Source organism: Pinus tabuliformis, chromosome 1_1, assembly GCF_031772625.1.
Source record: "Pinus tabuliformis cultivar Carrire ecotype Pingquan chromosome 1_1, CPIR1, whole genome shotgun sequence".
Taxonomy (NCBI): domain Eukaryota; kingdom Viridiplantae; phylum Streptophyta; class Pinopsida; order Pinales; family Pinaceae; genus Pinus; species Pinus tabuliformis.
This window is the reverse complement of record NC_142297.1, coordinates 67,601,950-67,628,738: the sequence shown is the minus strand read 5'-3', so window position 1 is coordinate 67,628,738 and position 26,789 is coordinate 67,601,950.

The window sequence follows — 26,789 nt, the reverse complement described above, 5'->3', positions numbered from 1 at the left end:
GTTCATATTAAAATTTCAGATGAAGATAAGTGCATCATTTTGTTGTGTTCTCTACCAGATTCGTGGGATAGTCTGGTTATTGCAATACGTAGCTGAAATAGTTTCATCCTTGCTAACGAAGGAGATGAGACGAAAAAATATGGAGAGCCAAAATGGTGATGCCATGTCTATACAAGGACGGTTCTAGAACAGAAACAAAAGTATGTCATCAAGTGGGAGATCTAAATCTCTAGGAAAACCTGTAAAGGTGGTGTGTTGGAAATGCGGAAAGGAAGGGTGCTACAAAAGGGACTGTAAATCTAAAGCTCTTGACAAAGGAAAGGGATATGATGATGCTCCTTCTGCAAAGGTAAAAACCACCTCAGATGAAGGTGGGGATGTGTACTTGGCTTCTCCAAGTACACATGTAGATCATGAGGCATGGTTGATTGACTCAGGTGCATCCTTTGACTTCACTCCCCATAGAGAGTGGTTTTGCGAGTATGAGAAATACGATGGTGGTGATGTCTTCTTAGGGGGTGATAGGAAGGCCAGCATCATTGGTCATGGAAAGGTAAAGTTGAAGTTGCAAGGTGGAAGGGTTAGAACACTTTCGGGTGTTCTGGATGTTCCTGCATTGGCCAGAAATCTAATTTTTGTAAGCAAGCTAGATGATACAGGTGTAAAAACAATGTTCAAGAAGGATACCTACAAGATGGTTTGGGGAGCATTGGTATTGATGTGGGGAGTTCAGATTGGAACTCTGTACAAGCTGCAAGGTAGCACTATTGTTGATGGGTGCAATAGTTCCGTGGTTCCTGAAAGTGGCACAGAAAATCTAGTGGTCTCTAGAGAGAAGACCATGTTGTGGCATCAAAGGCTTGGACATATTGGAGAGAAGGGCCTTTGAATACTTCATGGTAAAGGTATGGTAGAAGGTATAAGTAATAGCTCTCCGGATTTTGATTTCTGTGAAAATTGTGTATATGGGAAGAAAAATCGGGTGAGTTTCCCCTCTGGTGGTAAGAGGGCGAAACAGATATTAGAGCTTGTGCATAGTGATGTTGCTGGACCTGTGAAGGTTCCATCACTGGGTAAGTCTGTGTACTATGTATCATTTATAGATGACTTCTCAAGGAATACATGGATATATTTCCTTAAGAATAAATTTGAAGTCTTTAATAGGTTTAAAGAATTTAAGGCTCTGGTGGAAAGCCAGACAGAGAAGAAGATAAAGGTGCTGAGGACAGATAACAATGGAGAGTTTTGCAGTAAGGAATTTGAAGAATTCTGTAAGAAATGTGGTATAGCACGGCAGAAGACTACTCCATATACACCTCAGAAAAATGGAGTTGTAGAAAGAATGAACAAGACGTTGATGGAAAGGGCAAGAAGCATGCTCAGTGGTGTTGGGTTAGGACAGGAATTCTAGGCAGAGGCGGTGGAGACAGCATGTTACCTGGTCAATAGATCACCTTCATCAGTGTTTGAGGATAAGACTCCACAAGAGGTATGGGCTGGTAAGAAACTCTCTCTTTCACATCTGAGAGTATTTGGATGTGATGCATATGTACATGTTCCAAAAGAGAAACAAACCAAGTTGGATAGTAAATCTGAAAAGTGTATCTTTATTGGGTATAACGATGGCTTAAAGGGTTACAAGCTTTGGAACCTAGTAACAAGGAAGGTTGTGTACAGCCAAGATGTGGTGTCAGTGATCTAAAATGGATCTAGTAATAGACTTCGAAGTCTAAAATATTCCTCACAGAGGAAAGTGAAAGTCAAAGGATGTTGTTGCAAATACTTTCATTGCATAGATATCTTCATTCTGAATCTAACGCAATTTGAATGGGCTAAAACAGACTTCAGATGAAGAATTTATTGTAAAACGAAATTTTCCCATTATCCTTAGAAAAGGAGGCAAATTCTTATAAAAGTGGACTTAAGGGCTCCTTAAAGAAAATTGCATTGAAAATGTTCAAAGGGAGGACTTAACCAAAGGCAGAAGGACTCCTCGATAGCGATCTCTGATATATTGCATTGGAGGAAGGCCTTCATCTGATATTGGAACCCTGAGCAAGTGATTTGCGATTGTGATCAGCGGATCGATGATTGGCACAGTCAAATGGAAGTTGTATAGACCTTGGGCCATTACGACTTGCAATATGCAATGCACCGATAGCGTGACTGACAATCAGCAATCGGTGATCAGGACCGCAACAATACAAAGGGACCATGCCATTGAAACTTGCGATGAGCATGTTATCACTCAGATTTTCCCAGAAGTTGTAAGAAGGGGAAAGGGGTCCAAGGTAACCACAAACCAATCTTTTAGATACAGAATCTAGCCAATATGTATCTAGAGAGGGCTCTCTCTTTAAGTTTTAGCTTTGTTTTGAAAGATATTAGGTTAGTTGTGAAGTTTAGGAGTTTTGTTTGAGTTTGGGTGGTGAGATTCAATAGTAGAAGGGTAATACTGAGTAGTTTAGGCCATTGGGCTAATGGAGTCAAAGAACATGGCTTAACTGAACTTGGTTTCTTAACAAAGGATGGTTTCACAGGGCAAGATGGTCAAACAGGGAACAAATAAAGACTTGGGATAGAAGGAATGGGCTCAAAATGGGTGAAGGGCAGTTAACAATCCTTCATCCTATTTAAAGAGGGAACTTGAATGATTACTAATAAAGAGCAGTTAAGTATTCTTTAATAAATAATCAAAATGTAAGAACTATGAAACATGCGCAATTAAGATTTCACTGTTTATCCTAATTTAGAAGAAAACATAGAGAATAATAACGATTGAAAACATAGTGCAATCAAGCATATTCCAAATTACTCTTTTTCTTTTATCATTCAAAAATGAAACATAGATGATATAATAAACAAGGAAAACTTTAAAACATAAGGTATGGAGGACTTACTGATTCGGTGTTTGATTCAAGAAATCTGTGGAATTTCCTTTGCATCAATCCTTTATCCAGCAAGCCATACAAAGTTGGTCCCACAACACTTTATTCCAAAATAATCAATATTACAGCAATGTCTAAGAATCCACCCAAAATACTTCAAATGGAGAAGTATTTATACTAATTGTAAACTGAAATATCTTGAAAAAATATCAAGATTAGTTTCACAAATATCTCCAACTGTTTACATTAATAGAACTTTAATAAAGGACATTCCAAACTAATGAATCTATTTGGCACTATTTCTATGGATTTATGGTGACAAACAAGAGAAAGTCGAATTTGATAGCAACTCTTAGTTGATGATGAGGCATCCCAATCACTAACTGCATCCTTCCTTTGTGCATTCTACCCCAGAAATTCTGCAAACTTAGGGTCCAATGATATGCTTGTATATCTCAATCCGTGATAGATATGTAAAATGTGAAAGAGGTTTTTGTAGATAAGAATGTTTTTGAAATAAACGTCTCTCAGTTTCCCAAAATTCATCTCCAGCTGTTCACAATATTCTCTACAAAAAGATGTCAAAAACAGGACTTTGCACAAACTGAAAAATAGGTTGTGAAGACATGCACTTATCTCCCTCTTAGTAATACCTGTGTAAAAAGTGAGATAGGTTTTTGTAGATTGGCCTGTTAGTAAAACAAACCACTTCCAGTTTCTTGAAATACTTCTTGGATTAACCACAATACTTTATGAAAAACTATGACTTAAACAAGAAATTTCTGAAGAATGTACCATTTTTGCTCTAATTTCATATTTTAACCTTAAACTTCTTTTCACTATTTTTCACTTTTACTTTGGATAAAATTCATTGTAGCTAGTGAAAGTGTTTACATATTTGTTTAACCCTTAATGTCTTCATGTTTACTTTTATTGTTTACTGTTTACTTTTTACTTTTACCGCTTTGTTTTTTCATCTATCTTCACTTTGACATGAATTTGTATACTCTGTTTTGTAATTGTCTTCCCTGCTGTTTATCTTCATGATAGCTGATTTACTTGACTTTGTCTTCAATCTGATACTCTTTAATCCTGATACACTTTGAGTGTTTTTTACTGTGTACTTTTACCTTCACTGTATATTTTAAGTTTTTACTGTCTGTTTCAACAATAAATTATTTAATTTCTTGTTTCCTTTGCTTGTCTTTTTACTATATGTTTTATATTCCATCTCTGTTTGAATAGATTTGATAACAATCTTGGAGTAAATAGGTCTTATGACTAGTATTACGACTATTTATCTAAGGTTGTGGTCTTCTGATCACCTGTAAAACAAAACAAACTGTTAAGAAAGCATTGGCTTGCAGGAGAGGTTGAAAAGGATTCCTTTGAGATTGAAAGGTCTGTGGAGTGAGTCCAGAATGCTTTTCGGGAGGTAAACCATGCTCGAATTGGTTAACAGAGGCTTCAGGTGGCGCAGATGGGTTACATAAGTTTACATAGTAGAATGGGCGAAGGACAAGAAAACCTGGGTTCTTGGCGTTTGAAATTTAACGAGCAAATTTTCAAAATATGGCGTGAATTGAACAATAGATGATTTATCACGTAGCAGGCAGGCGATAAGCAGGATCTATCGCACTGCTTTTGGAGAAGGGTGGTAATGGACCTCGAACCAGTGATTCCACAGATCTCTCGACGCGTGGTGGCGGCACTGTGCGAAAACCGCTTGGTGATCGTGCGCTAATCAATAACAATCGTCAGATGTGGAGGACTTAATCGAATGGTGGATGGGGGTTGTGATGTGGCGGAGTTTAACTGTGGCGGGCCCGACATAATTAGGATTTAATTAATCATATCGCGGGGATTATGATTGGATGAGGGGTTCTTAATTAACCGTGGGGGTAAATTAATCCCGATTGATGCAGCGGGGGGATTAGGCTGTTAACTAGTTACGAGTTAACTAGTTAATCCTATTTAAGTATGATTTACGGTTATAATTAACCAAAGGGGTGGGATATATAGTAATTTGGGGGATTTTTAATATATTTAAATAATACGAGAAAAGGTGAATTTGTATTCGGGAGTTATATAATACGAGTAAGAAATTCGCCCTGCTCCTTCCTGCACTGAGTCGGGTCTATCTCCTCCCTCAAGTTTTGGTTCAGGATTATCTTGTCCCTCTGACTCTAGTTGCAAGTCGTGTACATTTACCGGGCTAGATAAATCTATTGGTTGACTATTGTTGCCTTGAGGATTTTCAGATGTTCCCTGGTCTGAATTCAACCTTGTAGATCATCTACGCTTGTGAGGTCTACTTCTTGAAAGGGAAGTCCTTTTTATTTTTGGAATAGGGTTAGGTGCTAGCAGGCTTTCACCTCTTTCGAGGGCCGTTATGAGATGATCCCATGTTGATTGTTATTGGGTAAGGTTGTGACTAACTATTAACCTGATCAGAAAATGGTGGCTAACTACTGTCTCTGGGTGTTGAGACCGTCTTAGCCTCTTAGCAGTGTCATGCAATAATGAATTCAACAGTGCAGGCAAATTAACAGAACATTTTTGTTTTAAGACTGCTAGAAGTTTTAGTTGACGCGGCCTTACTACATCTCGACACCCATCGCCGGTGATATAGTTTTGGACAATTTGTGCCAACTCTCCCCATGGCTCTCTGAGAGAAAATGGCCGAATGCCTTTGCCATTCTTGATTAGCTCTTGTCCTTCATCCCTAAAAATCTCCATAACATCGTGCAGCTTTAGTTGCTTATCAGCCCATACTGGTCCTTCTGTTAGCAACCCAGACACTTCTGCTATCACTACATCTATTACGGTGATTTTTCTACCTCTCACCAAGGATTGTGCATTTTGTAGATGTTGTAGAAATTCAATGGAGATTTCCTCATTGGGGGGTTGAAATCTTGTAAAATATGTTGTCCATCTTGAATGAGCTAGAATTTCCCTGGCTCCATCGGATACAGCCAATATTAAAGGTTCGCGGCGCACTCTTTTTCCTCCCATGATGCTTGAGTTCTTCCTACTTCTGCAAATGATTAGTGTAGTGGAGAAAACACAGCAACAAGCAGAGCTGAGAGATGGAACAACAAGTAGTTGTAACAACTCTGTCAGGTGATGTTTTATAAAAATAAATACCGTTAAATTGAGGACTGTTATAATGCCACACGCTCTGTGATTATGGGATGTCATATTATTCTACAAAATCGAATAAAATGATGACAGCGCATGCATGAGTGTACTGGAGGTCCCTGCCCCCTCTCGAAATTAAAGGTCACCTACGACCGAATGGATGAAAAGATGATGTTCTGGTGGTGAAGTACAGGGGTGATGGATTGGGTAGTAAAGGTGGCAGAGTACGTATATTAATGAAAGGATCATAAAATGATATTGGAGTAATGAAAACAAGGCATGTAACAAGAGTTATTAATAAGTGATAATATGTCGTGAGGTGATGCGATAAATAAAAAGGATAGCATACATAGGAGATGATACCTTAGCACCGTTATTCCACTTGAAAATGATGTGATTGATTTTAGAAAAGATTAACTCATGCATAAAGGTTCAAGGTGAGTTAGGGAAATAATCTCTTCGTAGAAAAAAATAGAAAAATAAGAAGAGGGCATTGTAATAATTATTGATGTATGAAATAAAACTTCAATACCATAAGCAGAGCTTCTGCTACCTACAGGCATCCATAGCCTCAACAGAGTTTCTTTCTAACCCTTAGGAGCTAGGATCCTCTATGTATAGTTGGGGAAGTGCATTATGATGTTCACAGTAGAGATTAATGTGCTGCCATGGTAACCAGAAGAACTCATTGCCATTCACTGGGAAGTAGCAAAGGTGGTCAGGCCGGCTCGTGATGAGACCTCCTGTTCCAAGGATTTTCTTGATGTATCCATTGGATCATATCCCTGGTGTGGTGGCCATAGTGAGAATGCCACTTCGCCACATCCCTATGAACATGGTAGGTTGTCTCGTGATGAGACCCCCTATGGTTTTTTTTTTTTTTACACTTCCCATTATATATAGAGAGGGTGGCTCAGTATTCCTTAAGAGTAGGGATGGCAGAAGAAGTTTAAACATTTCAATAGAAAAAAAATATACCCATAATCTTATTGATAATAAGTAGAGAGAATTATACTAGAGGGAGTAGAACCAGAATGGTAAAGATTATCAATAAATATCATTTATAACAGAAATGAGGATAGTAAAGTGATATAAATAATTGTGTCCTTTCTTTTGCGATCATCACAAAGAAATCTTGTTAGAGATAATAATGTTAAAGATATTCGCCTCCTTCAATAGACTCCGTACTTGTTGTCCTCATATATGCATTGTACTTTATGTCATAAAGAGGATTATAAAAAATGAGTTGGGATGGGCTAGGAATGATCATGCAAGGGGAAGAAAGGGTTGTTCTAAAAAATACTCACAAAGTGTTGTTCCCTCAAGGGAACAGCAAAAACACTCGAAAAGTGTTGCTCCCTTTAGGGAACAGTATCTGTTCCCTTTAGGGAACAACAGTTGTTCCCTGTAGGGAACAACAAAAACACTCGGAAAAGTGTTGTTCCTTTTAGGGAACATCGGTCGTTCCCTTTAGGAAACAGCTGTTGTTCCCTTTCGGGAACATCAGTTGTTCCCTTTAGGGAACAACAAAAGAAAACACACAAAAAGGTGTTGTTCCCTTTAAGAAACAAAAGTTGTTCCTTGTAGGGAACAGCAAAAGAAAACACACAAACAAGTGTTGTTCCCTTTAAGGAACAGCAGTTGTTCCCTGTAGGGAACAACAAAAGAAAGCACATGAAAAAGTGTTGTTCCCTTTAGGGAACATCAGCTGATCCCTATAGGGAACAACAAAAGAAAGCACACGAAAAGGTGTTGTTCCCTTTTGGGAACATCAACTGTTCCCTGTAGGGAACAGCAAAAGAAAACACACGAGAAAGTGATGTTACCTTTAGGGAATAGCAGTTGTTCCTTGTAGGGAACAACAAAAGAAAACACACGAGAAAGTGTTCTTCCCTTTAGGGAACAGCAGTTGTTCCCTGTAGGGAACAAAAAAAGAAAACACATGAGAAAGTGCTATTCCATTTTGGGAATAGCAGTTGTTCCCTGTAGGGAACAACAGTTGTTCCCTGTAGGGAACAAAAAAAGAAAACACACGAAAAAGTGTTGTTCCCTTTAGGGAACAACAGCTATTCCCTATAGGGAACAACAAAAGAAAACACACGAGAAAGTGTTGTTCCCTTTAGGGAACAACAACTATTCCCTATAGGGAACAACAACTATTCCCTATAGGGAACAACAAAAGAAAACAGGGAGAGAAAAACACAGACAAACAATCATCCCTACTGACCTAAACAATAGAAGGGCAATAATACAAACAATAGAAAAAAATAGAAAAATAATTGTATTTACAAGTCTCAAAAATAACGTTTTTTACAGGACTGGTGTTGTTGAAGAGTTGCCTTTTGCAGCAAGAATTTGTATGGTAGAATCTTCACGTATCTATTGGCAAAAGGATTCCCTTGTAAGAGGTTTGTGGTAGAGGTTGTTATGAAACCAGCTCAAGAAAAGATAGAAAAGAAAGATCAACGCCTTAGAATTCAGCCTCTTCGAGGGGGCAACCTCCTTTACATTACATAAATGAACAATTCTTGGATGATACAAATGACAAAACCTCCTTTCTATATATAGGAGTCTAAGGAGTCACAATATAATCCAGCCGACCTAACAATAATAATATAAAGCCACAAAAATAATAATAGAGGGATTCTATGGGGCACAGAAATAACAATATGTGGGTAATAGGGGCACAACAATATAAATAAGGGGTATAACTACAATAGTAATGGGGTAATCACTAGTATTATAGGGACCCAACATGCCCCTCTCCTTCAAAAAAGTGTTGTCCTCAACGCTTGAGTAGTTCTGGATACTTCTGCATAAAATTCTCATCCTCCCATGTGGAATCTTCAGCGGATAAGTTCTTCCACTTGATAAGATACTCTGAAATTGATCGATTTCGTAGCTGTCGAGTTCTTGTTTCTGTGACTGCTTCCGGTTCCAATATAATTTTTCCTTCCTCGTCAAGTTCTGGCAATATTGTTTGAACTGGGAGCTTGTCGCCTATAACCTTCTTTAAACATGAAACATGGAAAACTGGGTGCAATCGAGAAGCTGCAGGAAGCTCCAATTTGTATGCCATAGTACCAATCTTTTGCAACACCTTGTACGGACCATAATACTTTGGTGATAATTTATTATCCTTCTTAGCTTGCTTTAGGGACATTTGCTTATATGGTTGTAGCCGTAGGAATACCCAATCACCTACATCAAAACTTCTTTCACTGCGATGTTGATCTGCCTGTTGTTTCATTCTATTTTGTGCCAACACGAGGTTATCCTTTAAGAGTTGGAGGACTTGTTGTTGATGTTCGATGTGATGTTCCACTGCTTGAACCTTAGAATTTTCTCTTAAATATGATGTGATGGATGGTGGTTGATACCCATAAAGTGCCATAAATGGGGTCATTTTTGTTGCTGTATGGAAGGAAGTGTTATACCACCATTCAGCCAGAGGCAACCATTTGACCCATTGTGTCTGTTTATCAGATACAAAGCAACGAAGATATCCTTCCAAACATTTGTTTACTATCTCAGTTTGCCCATCAGATTGAGGATGATAAGATGAGCTATGAGCTAACTGAGTACCAAGACAAGAAAATAATTGTCCAAAAATTTCCAGTGAAAATGGGATCTCTGTCACTTACAATAATCTTTGGGTTTCCATGTAGCTTTTGAACTGTTTCCATAAATGCAGTAGAAACTGTACTGGCTTTAAATGGATGTGATAATGCACAAAAGTGTGCATACTTGGTAAGTCTGTCAACTACCACCATGATGACACTCTTTCCCTCAGACTTGGGTAAACCTGTGATAAAATCCATTGAAACCTCCTCCCAACGTTGGCTTGGAATGGATAAAGGTTGTAATAGACCCGGTGTCTTAATTGTTTCAACTTTATTTTGTTGGCAAACCAAACATTCCGCCACAAACTTTTGAATATCTGATTTAAGGCCATCCCAAAAAAATTCCTTCTTAACCCTGTGGTAAGTTTTTAAAAATCCTGAGTGCCCTCCTAAGGGAGAAGTGTGCAATTCCATAAGAATCTTTTGTTTTAGCTGGGAATTCTTACAGAGGTATAAGCGATCTTTGTACCATAACGAATCATTTTTCCAGCTAAATGTATCAGAAGTACTGGAATCTTGTTGTAGCTTTCGAATAAGTGCCCACACTTCTTCGTCATTCTTCCATTCCTCCTTTGCTTCGTTTATCCAATCTGGTTGGATAATAGAAATGGCACACAACAATGCTTCCACATCCTCATCCTTTCTTGAGAGTGCATCTGCCACCACATTTTGCTTCCCTTTTTTGTAGATGATTTCAAAGTCATAACCCAACATCTTTGTGACCCACTTTTGTTGCTCTTCAGAGGATAATCTTTGTTCTAAAAAGTATTTAAGGCTATCATGATCCGTTTTTACCTTGAAGTGTCTTCCCATTAGGTAGGGTCGCCATTTCTTAAGTGCATGGAGTATTGCCAACATTTCCTTCTCATAAATAGCTTTGCTTAAAAACTTTCCCTTGATTGGACGACTTTCAAAAGCAATGGGTCTTTCATCTTGCATTAGAACAGCACCAATTCCATTTCCTGAAGCATCACATTCCACAATAAAGGTTTTTGTGAAGTCCGGTGTAGCTAAGACCGGTGCTTGGCACATTGCCTCTTTAAGATGTTCAAAGGCCTTTGTTGCTTCCGGAGTCCATGAAAATGAATCTTTCTTCAATAATGTTGTTAGAGGTGCTGCTATTCTCCCATAATTCTTAACAAACTTGCGATAATACCCTGTCAACCCAAGAAATCCTCGCAGATGCTTTATGGATGTGGGGATTTTCCATTCCTTAATGGCTTTAATTTTGCTAGGGTCTACCTTAACTCCTTCATGAGATACAATATGACCCAAATATTCCACCTCCTGGACTCCAAAGAAACATTTGGATCTTTTTGCATATAATTGTTTCTCCTCCAATAGTTGTAGCACCTTGTCAACATGTTCAACATGATCCTTCCAAGACTTGCTGTAGATTAGTATATCATCAAAAAATACTAACACAAATTTTCTAAGGAATGGTTTGAAAATTGAATTCATCAAACCTTGAAATGTTGAAGGTGCATTGGTAAGGCCAAAAGGCATGACCAAAAATTCATAATGACCCTCATGAGTTCTAAATGCCGTTTTCGGAATGTCTTCAATCTTCATTCTGATTTGATGATATCCCGAACGAAGATCCAACTTGGTGAAGTAAATTGATCCATGCAATTCATCCAGTAATTCATCAATGACAGGAATGGGGAACTTATCTTTAATAGTGAGCTTGTTGAGCTCCCTATAATCTGGACACATGCGCCATGATCCATCCTTCTTGTGCACCAATACTACTGGAGCTGAGAAAGAACTTTGACTCGGTTGAATTATACCAGCCTCTAGCATTTCTGCAACCATACGTTCAATTTCACTTTTTTGGACATATGGATATCTGTACGGCCTGATGTTTGGAGGAACACTTCCTGGAATCAGATGAATAGCATGATCATGATCACGCATAGGTGGGAGACCTTTGGGAGTCTCAAATACCTTGGAATGATTGTCCAGGACTTTTTGGAGATCTGGAGAAATAGATGATTCCAATGTGGAAACATCTAGCGAACATAATTGTGCAATTACACCTCTTTGCTCCTTTTTTAGAAGCTTTGTCATGCCATTAGAGCTGATTATCTTTCCTGGTTTCCCTGCAATACCCCTTAATTCAACTTCCTTTCCTTCCACAGAAAATTTCATGAAAAGTTCTTGAAAATTAAAAGCTATTGTACCCAAGGATTGTAGCCATTGGACTCCTAGTACAACATCAGCACCTCCCATTGGAATGGAAAGCATTGGGCTAGTCAATACATATTCTCCCATGGATAGCTTGATATTATGGCACTTTCCAGAACAATTTATTGTTCCTCCATTTGCAATCATCACTTGACACTCTGGTGCTGGATATAGGAAGCAATTCAATTCTTTTGCTACCCTACAATGAATAAAATTGTGGGTGCTTCCTGAATCAATCAACACTATTACCTTTTTCTTCTTGATTTGTCCTTCTATCTTGATGGTTTGAGGAGTGGTAATTCCCGCCAATGCATTACAAGATATGGTCGGATTTATTTGTTCTTCATCTAGGCTTTGTTCCTGGAATATATCCTCTTCTTTTGACCTTTCTTGCTCCTTTTCTTCTTCCTCTTCACAATCTATGTAGAATAATTTCTTCTCAGCACACTTATGACCTTTTGTGTATTTGCTATCACAATTGTAACAAAGCCCTTTTGCTCTTTTTTCTTCCAATTGTTGTGGTGTCAACCTTGTAGGTTGTGGAAGACTATGGGCAACAACACTTCCGTCTTTATAGTTGTGAATGGTATGCTTCCTAGTTGCCATAATTTTGCTTTCCATTTTTCTTGCTAACCTGAATGCCTTCTCTAATGAATCAGGTTCCCAAAGGCGCACATCATGTTGGATATTATCCTTTAAAGACCCTATGAACACATCAATCCTATGCTCCTCTGGAATATCTTTTACCCTTATGTTCAATTTTTGGAACTCCTCAATGTGCTCCATTATTGAACCCTTTTGTTTGAGACTTATCAATTGGCTAAAAAAAGTGTTGCTTTTTGTATCCTCATAATGTGCTATCAATTCTTCCGTAAAAATTGCCCAAGTGATAAATTGTTTACGAGAACAAAGCCATTGATACCATACAAACTGATTTGGTTCCAAATATAAAGTTGCCATACGTACCTTTTGTGTGTTTTGCACATTATTGAGATCGAAGAATTGCTCCATCTGTAATATCCATGTGGCGGGATCCTTGCCATCAAACTTCCTCATATCGATTTTTGGAACATGGTGAGTCTTCGATCCAACATTAGAGTCTATGGAATCATGATTAACATTTCTTTTGTTCTCATCATGAGTTTCCTTTACTACTCTTTCACCATTAGTGACCATTTCTTGTAGCAACTTATCCATCTTATCATCCATGCCATCAATTTTAGCGTCCATGCCATTCACCTTAGCTTCCATGCCATCCATCTTAGCTTCTACACCTTTCTTTAAACCATCCATCTTAGCTTCTACATCTTTCCTTAAACCATCCATTTTAGATTCTGTTGCTTTTTGTGCAAGTGACATTTGTTGCACTTGTTCTTGTAATTTTGATATATCATGTAGCATTTCTTCTTCTTCTTCATGAGTCATGCTAGAGCTTTCAGGTTCCTTACTAGGTGTTTGCATTTTCTTTCCTCGGGGCATCAGTTACCGATAATAATGCTCTACTATGCCCTTTGAATTCCTTCAAAATAAATTTTCAAACCAAGCTTAAGCAAAAATTAAAGAAAATCTACACACTTTTTTCACTTTGTAGGAGCTCGATATTGTCTCTGATGTATCTCTGTACTTTCTAATTATCTAGTTCTGAATTTGTGGCCTGTAGTAGCCCTCTGTGTCCTCTTTCCAATGTCACAAGTCTGACCCAAATTGGATTCTCCAAGGAAGAGTTATGCGAAATCTCCCACAGTGACTTGATTATAGACTAGTTCAGTAGAGCGAACTTGTACGACGTGCCACGTGTCACTGTTTCAACCTTTGACTCTAAAAAATATATAAAAGAAACTACAGTCCGTCCTCTTTCTGTACCTTCTTACGAAATTTCAATCCGATGCTCAGAAAGAAAGTTATGACGATTTTCCCCAGGTCACCTGTTTTGAATGTAATTCAGGAGTCTGCAAAAAGACCAACTTCCTCAGATCATATCTCCGAAAATATCGTGAAAAAAACTCTGAAATTTGGACCCAAGGTTCAGCGCGATTTCTTCTCAAATGGGTTTTTTTTCAACTTCTGAAACGTCACAGAAAAAAAGTTATAGCGAAAATGCCACGATGACCTGTTTGGAGCAGCGAAACCCTAGAATCCAAAGCTCTGATACCAAATGTTATGAAACCAGCTCAAGAAAAGATAGAAAAGAAAGATCAACGCCTTAGAATTCAGCCTCTTCGAGGGGGAAACCTCCTTTACATTACATAAATGAACAATTCTTGGATGATACAAATGACAAAACCTCCTTTCTATATATAGGAGTCTAAGGAGTCACAATATAATCCAGCCGACCTAACAATAATAATATAAAGCCACAAAAATAATAATAGAGGGATTCTATGGGGCACAGAAATAACAATATGTGGGTAATAGGGGCACAACAATATAAATAAGGGGTATAACTACAATAGTAATGGGGTAATCACTAGTATTATAGGGACCCAACAGAGGTGTACCTGATGCCCATTTTCTTTAGAGGAATAGCCAGACTCATCAATGGTGGCTAATGTAAGGGTGCCATTATCGTGCACCTCTTTTATCTTGTAGGGACCTAACCATCTAGTCTGGAGTTTGCCCGAGAAGTCTTGGAACCTGGAATCGTACAGAAGCACCCAGTCGCCCTCATGGAATATCTTTTTCTTGATGAGGGCGTCATGCCATTTTTCTCTTTGTTGTTGAATAAGTGCAGTATGCTGAAGAGCCAATAGCCGGATTTCATCTAATTCATTTATTTGTTGTAATCTATTAATCTGTGCTTCATTCAAGTCCAGCCCCACTTCTTGGGCTATCCTTAATGTCTGAATTTAAAATTCTATGGGGAAGATAGGTTCCTTACCAAACACCAGCTAATATGGGGAGTATCCTATTGTATTCCTCCAAGTCATGCGATATGCCCACAGGGCTTCTGGCAATCGGGTAGTCCAGTCGCGTCTATGCGAGGCGACTGTCTTTGTTAGAATGGCCTTGATTACCTTGTTGGTACTCTCTACCTAGTCGTTTGCCTGCGGGTGGTATGGAGAGGTGATTCTGTGCAAAATGTGATGATTTTTTAGTGTAGCAGCAATCTTATGGCCTACAAATTGTGGCCCTCCATCCGTAATTATTTCTCTGGGCAAACCATACCGCACAAAGATTTGAAAGAGAAAATTGATTACTGTTTCCTCTATTGCTCTTGGTAACGCTACTGCCTCCACCCATTTAGTCATGTATTCTATTGCAACCAGTATATATGAATTTTGATTAGATGATGGTTTTATTGGGCCGATGAAATCTAACGCCCAACGTTCAAATGGTTCGATGACTAGCTGTGGGTGTAGGGGAATCTCATCAGACTAGTCAGGGCGGCCCATTCTTTGGCAGCTATCACATGCCTGGACAAATTTCTTGGCCTCCTTAAAAGTCATGGGCCAATAATAGCCCATCTGTAAGATTTTATGTCTAGTCCTGCGATCTGCAAAGTGTCCACTGCACGGTCCATCGTGGCAAGATTTGAGGATATCATAAATTTCGTCTTCCCTGATACACCTGCGGATATGCATATTGGCTCCTGTGTGAAAGAGGTATCCTCTGATCCAGGAGAACCGAGTGCTCCGTTGCACTATTAATTTCCTTTCTCTAGGCATCAGCTATTTGGGTAGTTTTCCCACTGCTAAGTAATTCGCGACATCTACGTACCAAGGTGTTTTCATGGTGACATCAAATAGGTGCTCACCAGGCAACTCTTATATGAAATCTGGAATGGTATATTCCAGTTCAGGCCCCGTAGTACTGGTGCTATTGATACTAGCCATTTTAATTATGCAAAGGCAATCCCACATTTTTCAGTCCATATAAAATCAATATTTCTTGTCAAAGCATATAACGGTGCAACAATTTGGGAAAAGTTTTTATAAATCTCCGATAATATGCAGAAAATCCCAAAAAAATACGTACCTCTGTTTGAGTGCAGGGGATAGCTAGTAAGAGGATTACCTGTATTTTTGTTGGATCTACCTGAATTCCAGCTGCTGAGATGTAATGGCCCAGGATCAGGGCCTCTGTCATCATCATATGGAATTTCTCGTGGCTTAAGCAGAGCCTAATAGCAATGCATCTTTCCAGGACTTTCTCCAATTTCTGTAATGCTTGCTCAAAGTCATCTCCATAGGGTGTAAAATCATCCATGTATATTAAAATCCCTCGTTTATCAAGTCTGCAGAAATATTGAGTATGGCTCTTTGGAATGTAGCAGGTGTGTTGCACAGTCCAAAAGGTAATACTCTATAAGCAAATGTCTCCCAAGGGCAGGTGAAGGTAGTCTTATCTTGGTCTTTAGGGGAAATTTGGATTTGGTTGTAGCCACTGAAGCCATCCAGGAAAGAGAATAATTTTTTACCTGCCAATGTTTCTAGAATCTGGTCGATAAACGGAAGGGGAAAATGGTATTTTTGTGTTGCTTTGTTAAGTTCTCTGTAATTGATTCATATACGCCATTTCCCATTCTTTTTAGGAACCACAAATAATGGAGAAACCCATTTACTGTTAGATATAGGATAGATAAAATTCACATCTAACAGTTTCTGCATTTCATCTTTAACAATATCCTTTAGGTGAGGGTTTAATCTACACTAAGGTTGTCGAATGGGTCTTGCATATTTTTCAGTGTAGATGTGGTGCATACATAGTTAAGCGTCAATCCATTTCATATTCGGGTAATCCCAAGCAAAAGCCCCTTTATATTTCCTAAGGATTTGAATAAGCTTCTGCTGCTGGTCATCACTCAAGTTTTTGTTAATGTTAAGGATTTTCCCTGGCTCAATTTCAATAGGTTTGCTATTATAGACAGTTGTTGTTGGTATTGTTTGGTCATTGATATCTTTTAAAGGATCTTATTCAATTTTATTATCAAGGACTGCTTCAATCATGTGACATTTTAGATTAGATACGGCAACAGGGTGGTTAATGTAAGTGTTAATAATATCATCTTCTGTTTGGTTTTTAAATTCAAGAGCATCTGCTACAGTTAATGGTGATCGAATATTTTCGGTTAAATATGTTACAGGCTGCTTCCTAGTTTTTATTATGGTTAGGCTTGGCTGAGCTGGAGGGTATAAAGGTAGGTTTTTGACATCATTCCCTCTAGTTATAGTCATATTTCCTGTTCGGCATCTTATATAAGCATTTGTAGTCTCTATCCAAGGTCTTCCTAATATTATAGGATGTCCATCTAACCGGTTTCTAGGATTAATAATCAAGAAATCTATTGGGTATTCCCAAGAATCTACAGACACCATCACATCCTGTAATGTCCCTTCTGGTTTAATAACTGAACGGTCAACAAGTTCCAGCAAGGTCGTAGTTGGATCTAAGGCTGTGATGGCAAGTCTCTCACAGGTTGTTGTTGTGAGAATATTCATGGTTGCCCCTAAATCGACTAACGCATTGGGAAAGGAGCATCCAATTATTTGTACTGTGAAAATAAGGTTTTCTGGGTCTTCATATTTCACCGGTGTCTCTCTGCCTAACAATAGATCATAAAAAGTTCTGACTACAAAGACAGTTGGTGTTACCTTTATTTTCCTCGTAGACTTCTTAGTACACAATTCCTTAATGGTTTTTTCATAGATTGGAATGTCCTGAATAGCCTGGAGGAGGGGTACTTTTATGCAAAGATTTTTTAATTCTCCCAGGAGATCAAAGTCGGGATATTCAATTGGGTGAGGTATAATCAATCTTTCTGGGAATGGCAGAGAAGAGGTAATGATCTGTTTGTGACTTTTCTGGTTGATTGTACTCTCCCTTTGAGGTGTTTGTTCTATAGTCAATGGCTTATTTGGGTATGGTTCTTCCAGTTGCAGATTTTTATCATCCTTTGGTGTGATTATTCATCCAGACCTCAATTTGAGTTCAGTACATTCTCTCAAATCTGTTTCCGGATCCAGACCTTCAATGATTTTTATGGACTTGACTGGTCTATTGTTAGGATTTGGGTTGGGTTGGGCTGGGAGTTGTGTTCGTAGATTGGATTGAGGATTCTGCTGCAACGTATAAGGTGCTGGTAGAGTGGGTTGAGACAGTGGGACTGTCGCTACTGGCTGGTTCGTGGTTCTTTGCCAGCTTGATTTCCAGTTTTGGTTTTGTGAAGTGGAGGGGGACCATTAAGATGGATATGGGTTGTTCTGCCAAAATGATGGAAAGTAGGAGGGATTTGGCCAGCTATTGTTCAGATTTTACTGATTGGACCATGGTGGCATGGGGAATGCTTGTGGTGGCCAATTAGGAAAAGGTGGCTGGTTCTGCCATGTAGCTCCTGTATATTTCTAGGAATTATATTGTGAAGGCTAAAAGAATGAAGATGGGTTGGTAGGCATACTTGTTTGTCATGCTTGCCATTGGCGATGCTGGTTTAATAGGTATACTAGTTCTACTTCTTCCTCTGCCTCCTTGAAGACCACTTTTAATCCTGGGAGCGATGGGAAATTTTTTGTGGCATGTTCCTTAGTGCATATGGCACAGGTCTGTACCATATCTAGTGGGCATTCTTTATGACTATGTTTCTTTCTGCATTGAGGGCAAAAAATAACCAGGTTCTGCTCTGCTTCGACCTGCTTCTGCTTGGCTTGCATGATGTCTAACTGTGTTGTCAAGGTTCCCAGGATATTCGTTTTGAAATCTTCCAGTAGGTTGTCGATTTCAACATGAGTAACACTTCCTCTAGAGACTTTGTTGTCCCTAGTGATTGCACCGCGTCCCGCTAGTTTCAGTCTTGTACTGCCCCTCGAGTACCTGATGCACAAATAAATAATATTAGCATAGTCTTCTTGATAGATATCACCTTTACCCATGATATTTAGTGTCTCTATCCACTGGTCTTTCATCCCTTTAATCATCGTGGTTTTTAGAACATTATTAGGCAGATTTGCATAAGGAGACCTTTGGAGGTTATATTGGAAACGCTCCACATACTCTTCCAAAGTTTCGCTAGGCCTTGCTACCATTTGGAATATCTCATCTTTTAGTTCCCTAGAACTGCAATAATCTTGATATTTTCTAAGAAAGGCAGTTTTCATTTGGTCCCAATCGTTGATGGTGCCTCCACTCGGTCCCATAAACCAACATAGGGTTACTTCCTTTAAAGTGGAGGGAAACAGCTTCAGTTTTTGGGGGTCGGTGGTGTAATCATAACCCCTACATAGGACATCGAATTCAAACACGAATGCATCTGGATCTTCTGAAGTGAGTCCATGAAAGGTGGGAATGTTTTGTAGTGGGATAGCTTTCATGGGGGCATTGATAGCTGTGTCAACAATAGGATATTGAAGTGTAGAGGTCTGGGGTGGTTGTGGATTATTGGCCATTTGGTCAAAGATATGCCAGTATCCTTCTAGGATCTCTGGAGCTAGAGAGTTGTTCCTAGGATGTCCAGAAGAGGTGAGAATGATCTTAACAACACTCCCTTGATCTGGGACACTAGGTGTCCTTTGCTCAATTACTACCTCAGGAGATCTTGATTCTGTTGGTTTAACCTCAGATTTACCTGTTTCTCCTTTCCCTTCACGGAGGTTACAAAAATTCCCTTCTTGTGAGGGAATTGATTGTGAATTTTCAATATCTTGAAAACTTTGTTCAGTCCCTTCAGTTTTACTGTGAACCTCAACGTAGGCTACAGATGGTGATCATGTGGCCTGAGGGAGAGAGTAGGGTGTCTAGAAGCAATGGTTCGGGGTCCTACTGATGGCTGAGACTCAACTTTCCTTATGATTTCGTTAATAAACGTTGATCCTCCAAGGGTCACTGGTCCCTTAGATTTTTCATGTTTGGGATGCGGAATTGTATCGTTTTCTGGTCTTTTCTTGTTAGTCATTCATGCAAAAATTCATACGTTTATTTCTACCTTAAATTCCTATAAATTCTGCTGGAAAGCGGGCAGGGGAGTAGGCATTTTACTTGCTCTGTACGCAGGTTCTTACCTTCTGTTTTAATACCCAGTTCTCCCTCAGCAGACAAACATCAAACACCTACTCTACTTCTCTGGGATTGTGCTGAAAAGCGGGCAGAGGAGCAAGCACTTTACTTGATCGTTACGTAGGTTCTTACCTCCCGTTTTCAATACCCAATTCTTTCCTAGCAGCAATTATCAGATATACATCACTCTTTGTAAAATAGTGACACTCTCCCCGGCAACGACACCAAAATGTTGGGTGCTAAAAGATGTCTTTTAAAACTCCTAATTGCCTCACGATAATTATCAACCCGGGAAATTCCTTTTATTCCAAGAGTGTAAACAATATGTGCAAGCTATGAATCCAGAGAGTAATGCATTTTAAAATGAAATATAAAACTTTGATACAAGAGTAAACGAATGCATTATAAAATTCAAACTACAACTGTTAACAAAAATATTCATCAAGACTTAATCCTCAACTGAAATCGTAATCAAATCTCAAATAGGAAATTCAAATGGAAATGATGTCAACCAAGAGTTCAGTAGCATTAACCAATCTCTTTTAGCCAATTCTATCTAAATCACACTCAATCTCAATTAAGCAATTCAAATGGAAATGATGTCAACCGAGAGTTCAGTAGCATTAACCAATCTCTTTCAGTTGATTCTATATTAACCACACTTTTATGATAATCAACAAGATTTAATGCCTTAATTGATCATCAATTCTACATTAATCATAAATGGAATCAAATGACAAAGCTGAAAATCACACAAGGAAAGTTAACTAACTTCAATACAATAAATCGGCAAATAGAAAACAATATAAACTCACAGAGAATGGAAAAACATCAAACAAATCAAACTTGCATAAATTAGAAAGATATAACACAAAGGATAGCAGTTTGATCCACCAGAGGTCGGGCCCTTAGCCACCAGGGAACACTGCTGAGCTACTTCAGAGAATATGAATGACCAGCAACGTAAATTATGTATTAACCATTGAACTCAATCCTCATTACAATGTGGTCATGTTCCTCAAAAACACGAGTCTGTAAATTAAAATCACAATTTTAAATAAACAGAGATCGATCCCATTTCCTCCTACAGTTTTCACTTTTATAGTCAAAAAGGGTAAAAGATAAATGTGATCCCTCAAGATCTGGAGATCCTGAGGGATTCACAACTGAATTTTATCTTCTGAAATTCTTCTTATTTAGTGTTGATCCTCCAGCTTCGTCCTTTTCCCTGACCGTAACCAACGCGCCTCATTAATCCTTTGGTTGTTTACGCTATTCCATCTCTAGGGAACAACAACTATTCCTTTCGTTGTTTTTCTACATAAAAAGGAATAAGAGTTAGTTACGGTGGCTAAATCTTAATCGAGAGTAGTTCATTCATTTCTTATCATAATCCATCAATATATTAGCGTATCAAGGTACAAAAGTGACAAGAAAAGAGGAAAAAGGCAATGTAATTGAGAGTAAATACATACCCATTGAATAACTCAACAAGCACCATGCACATCCTAGCATGTCTTAGCACCTGGCATGCCTTGAAACTATTTGGCACATGTTTGCACACCTCAGAACTACCTAGCACACTCTAGCACTTCTTGACATTACCTGCTATTCCTTGGCATACCTTACTTGTTCTTAGCATACCTTGTCACTGCCTTCTTGGCATGACAACTAGCACTCATTTACACTCTCCGACACACCCTCATATTCATTCACTTCCTTGCATTTTTACCTAGTGCTCCCTTATGTTGTCCTAGTACTCCCTAACACTCCTTAGCATGCATTGGCACTCTCTAGCACACCTTAGCACTCTTTGATATGCTCTTCCACTTCATAGCATGCATCCCACACCTTGTCGCACATTAGCACTTGGCAAGTCTTAGCATGTTTGGCATGCATTGAGATCACTTGGTATGCTTTGGCATGGTTTAATATTAAAGTTATTTGAGATCAATTATTAGAAACTAGATGAGAAGAAACAAAGGAATATTTTGCACTTAGAATGCATTGACACTTGGAACTTGGCACCTATTTGAACCTAGTGTTGGTGTGCCTAGCATGCCCCTCATGGAAAAGGTAAATTCATGACTTAATAACCCTATTATGTGCTCATTTCTTTGTATTTTAACTTGTTCCTCCCTTTTGTTGCCTTGATAGTCCCTAGCATGCATTGTCACACCCTTGTACTGTTGAGCGATAAAAAGGCGTTTTTTAACCCTTATTTACCCTACATTAATTATCAATCCAAGTACGATTTTTTATCTCAAGAGTGTACTTAATCTGAGGCAGTCACTTGTTCAAGAGTAATGTTTGCAGTATAGTGATTACAAAAGTAAATGAATGCTGGAAACAAAATCTAATTGTAATGGCAAGAAACTTAAATCCTTTGTAACTAAATCATTCACTCAAGAAACTACAGCAATCATCAGTCAAGGATGCAGTAATGATAACTCTTTCCCCTGTAAACTGATGTAAATGGAAATTAATCACAGAGAAGACCTTCAATCTGAGAACTTAGACAACAGTAGTCAATGTTCGTTACAGTTGTAGATCTTTCTATCCACACTCAAGTAAATACTGGAAATAAGAATTCGATTAGCAAAAAAGGAATAGCCACTAAATCTATTGAAAAGATCGAACATCAAAGCTTAATCTACAGGAATGAATTGAGCAGCAATATTAACCGAAATGAATTGAGCTGCAACCTTTAACTAAGAAAGGAATTGAACAGAAATCTAAGAAAGGAATAGCAAACCAAATTAAGTGTAACCACACGACAAATATAGAGTAATTGAATCAATAATCTTATTCTAGCATAATGGACATTAACCACAGGTATAAAGGAATGACAATTGCAATTATAATTAAACAACAGTGAAATGAATAACAATCACAATTATACGTGAACTGTAGCTAAATGAACAGCAATCACAACTGTAAATGAACATCAATAGCAACTGTAAATAAACAACAGAATCGAATTAGACAATGCAATATTTTTTTAGAATGAACAGCATAACATTTTCGGTTGTAAATAATAATCTCGCTATTTAATTACGATTCCGATATAACATAGTAATTCAGGGAAACGTTTAGAAATAGAAGATTACTGAATAAAACGAATTAAAGAAATGCGAAGGAAATCAAACCACACACGACTGTAATCATAAAATAATGATACAAGAAGCAAGTGAATCCACTAGGGCTGGGCCCTTAGCCACCAGGGAAGCACTGCTACGGTTACTCCAAGATCAAATAATGGAACAGCAACTAAGTTATATATTAATCATAAATGGCAGAGTTACAGCTATCGCTCTTCAAAGAGAGTCGATGATCAAAGTTAATTTTACAACAATAAGTTCTACAAATTGACAATAATATCCGCCCCTAGGGCTACCAGCGCTGTCCCTTTTTATAATGGCCAGGCGGAAGTATCAAGAGTGCCGATAAGCCTTGAAACAGCGATCCCTCATGATCAAAGGATCTTGAGGGATTCGCTTTGTCTTTAATATCCAGTTCATCGTTTTGTATTCTTGCACTGATGCCGCGGTTTCTCTTCCTTTTCCTGGATCATGCACTCTGATCTTGATCTCCTCGTTTGGATACAACTTCCTGTCAAAGAGACAGCAGTTGCTCCTACTTTGTCTTTTCCTCCTGAATAGTGATTTTCCATTTTCTTCACTCTTTATATAGAAAAAGACAATAATTAGTCATTTTGCATCAATCACAAATCTCCTTAATTCTATCATAATTCTTTAACATATTACCATCTTAGAATGTAAAGAAGTTATGATTCAAAGGAAAAGATAAAGAAATAAATGGTAAATACATACCTTTTCCAATGCTCAACACACCCCCCTGCTTACCCTTTTTCATGCCCTCATGAAAACATTGTAATTTACATGCAAGGTAGTTAGGAAATAGGTTGGAGAAGGATTTTCATGTAGTGGTCTAAAACCATGATTTCTAGCTAAAACTTCAAAAATATGCCCTGTCTAGCCTTCAGGCAATTCATATAGGGCCTTATACCCTGGTGTAGGATACTAGATAATTGAACTTCGAAACCTACAGCCTAACCAATACGGGCCTTCTCTCAAGATGAGGTTACTATAGGTAACCAAGCAATCAGCAGCTAACTTAAAATTTTCATAATTGAATGGCTCTCTGTCTTGAACACTCCGATTGGAAGTCTTCCACCGGAGTTTAGCTATTACTATGGTAAGGTCTTTGATGGCTAGGAAGTATTCTACCCCTTGCTGGACAACTGCTGTGTGAATGGGTCCCAATGTCTGGATCACACCCTTCTTTCTCATTAAGCTTCTATGCTTATTCCATAGTTGTAATGGGTTTCTTGGTTCACTCCTTACCCACAGATCTAACCCATTCTCCTATCTCTGAAAGGTATTATGGGCTTTAAGCCACTTTATCTAATTAGCAACAAAAGAGATGAATGCTTTAAGCTAGATATAACCCACAAAAGGACTAGGGTTCTCTTCTGTTTCACCATCCAACACAAGATTATGCAAATAAAACTCACATAGCAATCACTGGACTTTCACCCCATAATGTTTACAGTAGTTTATGAAATCATCAATAGTTTTTAACTCTATAGGCACCCCTACCTTGACAGCTTTAATTTTTAATTGTAAGTACCTTTCCATAAAAACAAAGCATAGTTTTTGGCAGGTGCCCTACATGCTAGAACATCAGTATATAGGGAACAGAGAGTATCCATTTGACTCATAACTATGTCTAGTCTATTGGTTACCTTTTTAACTTTTTCCTCTACCCTCTGCCATCTATCGAAGGCCTCACTCTCTGATGCATTGATGTTCTTTACTTGCTATTGTAACTGTTGATATTTCTCCTGAGGAACAGTTTCCTCTGTGAGCTTTTTTATCGTATGTTGGGCCTGTGACAGATCTTTTTGAAGTCTCATTATCCTTGGATCATTGTCCATCAAAACATTTTTGGGATGGAGATCTACCTAGATCTCCTTATTACAACATCTGGTTCCTGTAGTCTGCATTTCCTTCTCATGAAATTTCCGGTCGGTCGTGATGCTAGAGGACAATGACTCTGTCTGGACGTCCTTATGCTATTACTATGGTAAGGTCTTTGATGGCTAGGAAGTATTCTACCCCTTGCTGGACAACTGCTGTGTGAATGGGTCCCAATGTCTGGATCACACCCTCCTTTCTCATTAAGCTTCTATGCTTATTCCATAGCTGTAATGGGTTTCTTGGTTCGATCCTTACCCACAGATCTAACCCATTCTCCTATCTCTGAAAGGTATGTCACACGGAATTGGTCAAGGGTGCGGACACAGCTGACCTTCCTAGAAGTCTAAGACATTCTAATGACAAACAAGACAAAATGGAGTGATCTTTCTCTAAATACACCTTTTACAATATGAAAACTACAAGTGTTTAGGCTTACCTTATTCCAAAACGCTGTTGTTGAAGTTCGTTCTTGACGATCCGGATGAGCTCCTCCTTCAAGTCAATTCCTGCAACCACAAACAATCAAACAATTACCAAGCACTTGCATTTCATATAATAAAACATATATTCAACATGCAGACCAAGGAACACATGAAATAACTCATTAACACAAGCTATTGAGAAAAATAAACCAGTTTGTATTAATAACGAAACAAAGAAACTCTTACAACCTGGCCTTGGTGTTGTGCAAGTTCCTCCCAGGGTCCATCAAGGGTTTTCCTCTACTTTGACAAAGCTCACCTTCTCCCAAGTAGAATCAAGTGAAGACAATCTCTCCTCACAAAGGCTCTAATGGAAGACCTAAATCCTGCAGCATTTACCCAAAGAAAATGTATAGCTCCAACCTCTCCTCCTTCTGGCTCAATGCCTTTATTTATAGTGCTGTAAAGAGGTTATTCAGGTCCACCATCAATGGGATAATCCCCCTCTTTGGGTGGGATAGCTCCCTTATTGATGGGATAAGTTCCCCCTTAATAGAGATACATGAACCAACTGGAGGCGCATCCAAATCATCAAACCGACCTCTAGAAAGTTCTAGAAGTAACCACAAGTAACTTTTTTAAGATGAAACTTGCGCATTTTGCCTTTTCCAGAAGGACGCACCTGTCCTTTGACATACAGAGCGTCCAAAGACGCAGACTTTGTGAACATTATGAGCGTCCCCGCAGGTAAGGCTCGAGAGAACCTGCGACCCCAGAGATAAACACATTTTTTACAAGACTTTCTCTCTTCTTTCAGTTTGAGATGGATAGCAGAGGCATAAGACTTGCCTAAAAAGGGTAGTATGACTGTTGATTTGAGCCATACTAACTGTAAGTAGTCATGGTCACATTTTTTAGTGTAACAGATTGCCCCCTAAAGTGCGAAGCCTGGAATAGATTAGGGTTTTGTAATATCTAGGAAGGGTGAAGCGCTTTATCATTTCAAGGATTGTCTTGTGGATGACCTGGTTGGAACCTGCAATTTTCAACACAAAATACATGGATAAGATTATATCATCACTGAGGTAGGCATTCCCATACTCAGATTCAAAACTTTAACTAATGGACTAACTATTCTGATACAGGAATGATCTTGCAGTACATCATTTTTATAGACTTTTGTAGACACAGTATGGACGCAGCCATCTGTTTATGATTAGTCTACATAGATAATGAATACAAAACTCCTCGCAGCCTGGATGGTGGAAACTAGATCCAGGGTCTTCACTTCTACTTCCTGAATTGGTACGATTCTAGCCATGTGATTAAATGATTCGATGTCGAACATGTTAGAAACCACTTGATTACCAGTCGATGATGTAAATTGTTAACAAGCGTGAGAGAAACCACCAGTAATGTCAATGGTTCTCAAAGTACCAAGCACAACCCGTGAAATGTGAATAGATGTTTTGATGTCGAACACTTCACGGAATGCTTTGATCGAAAGTCAATGATGTAAACTGACGTCAAAGGCGAGAA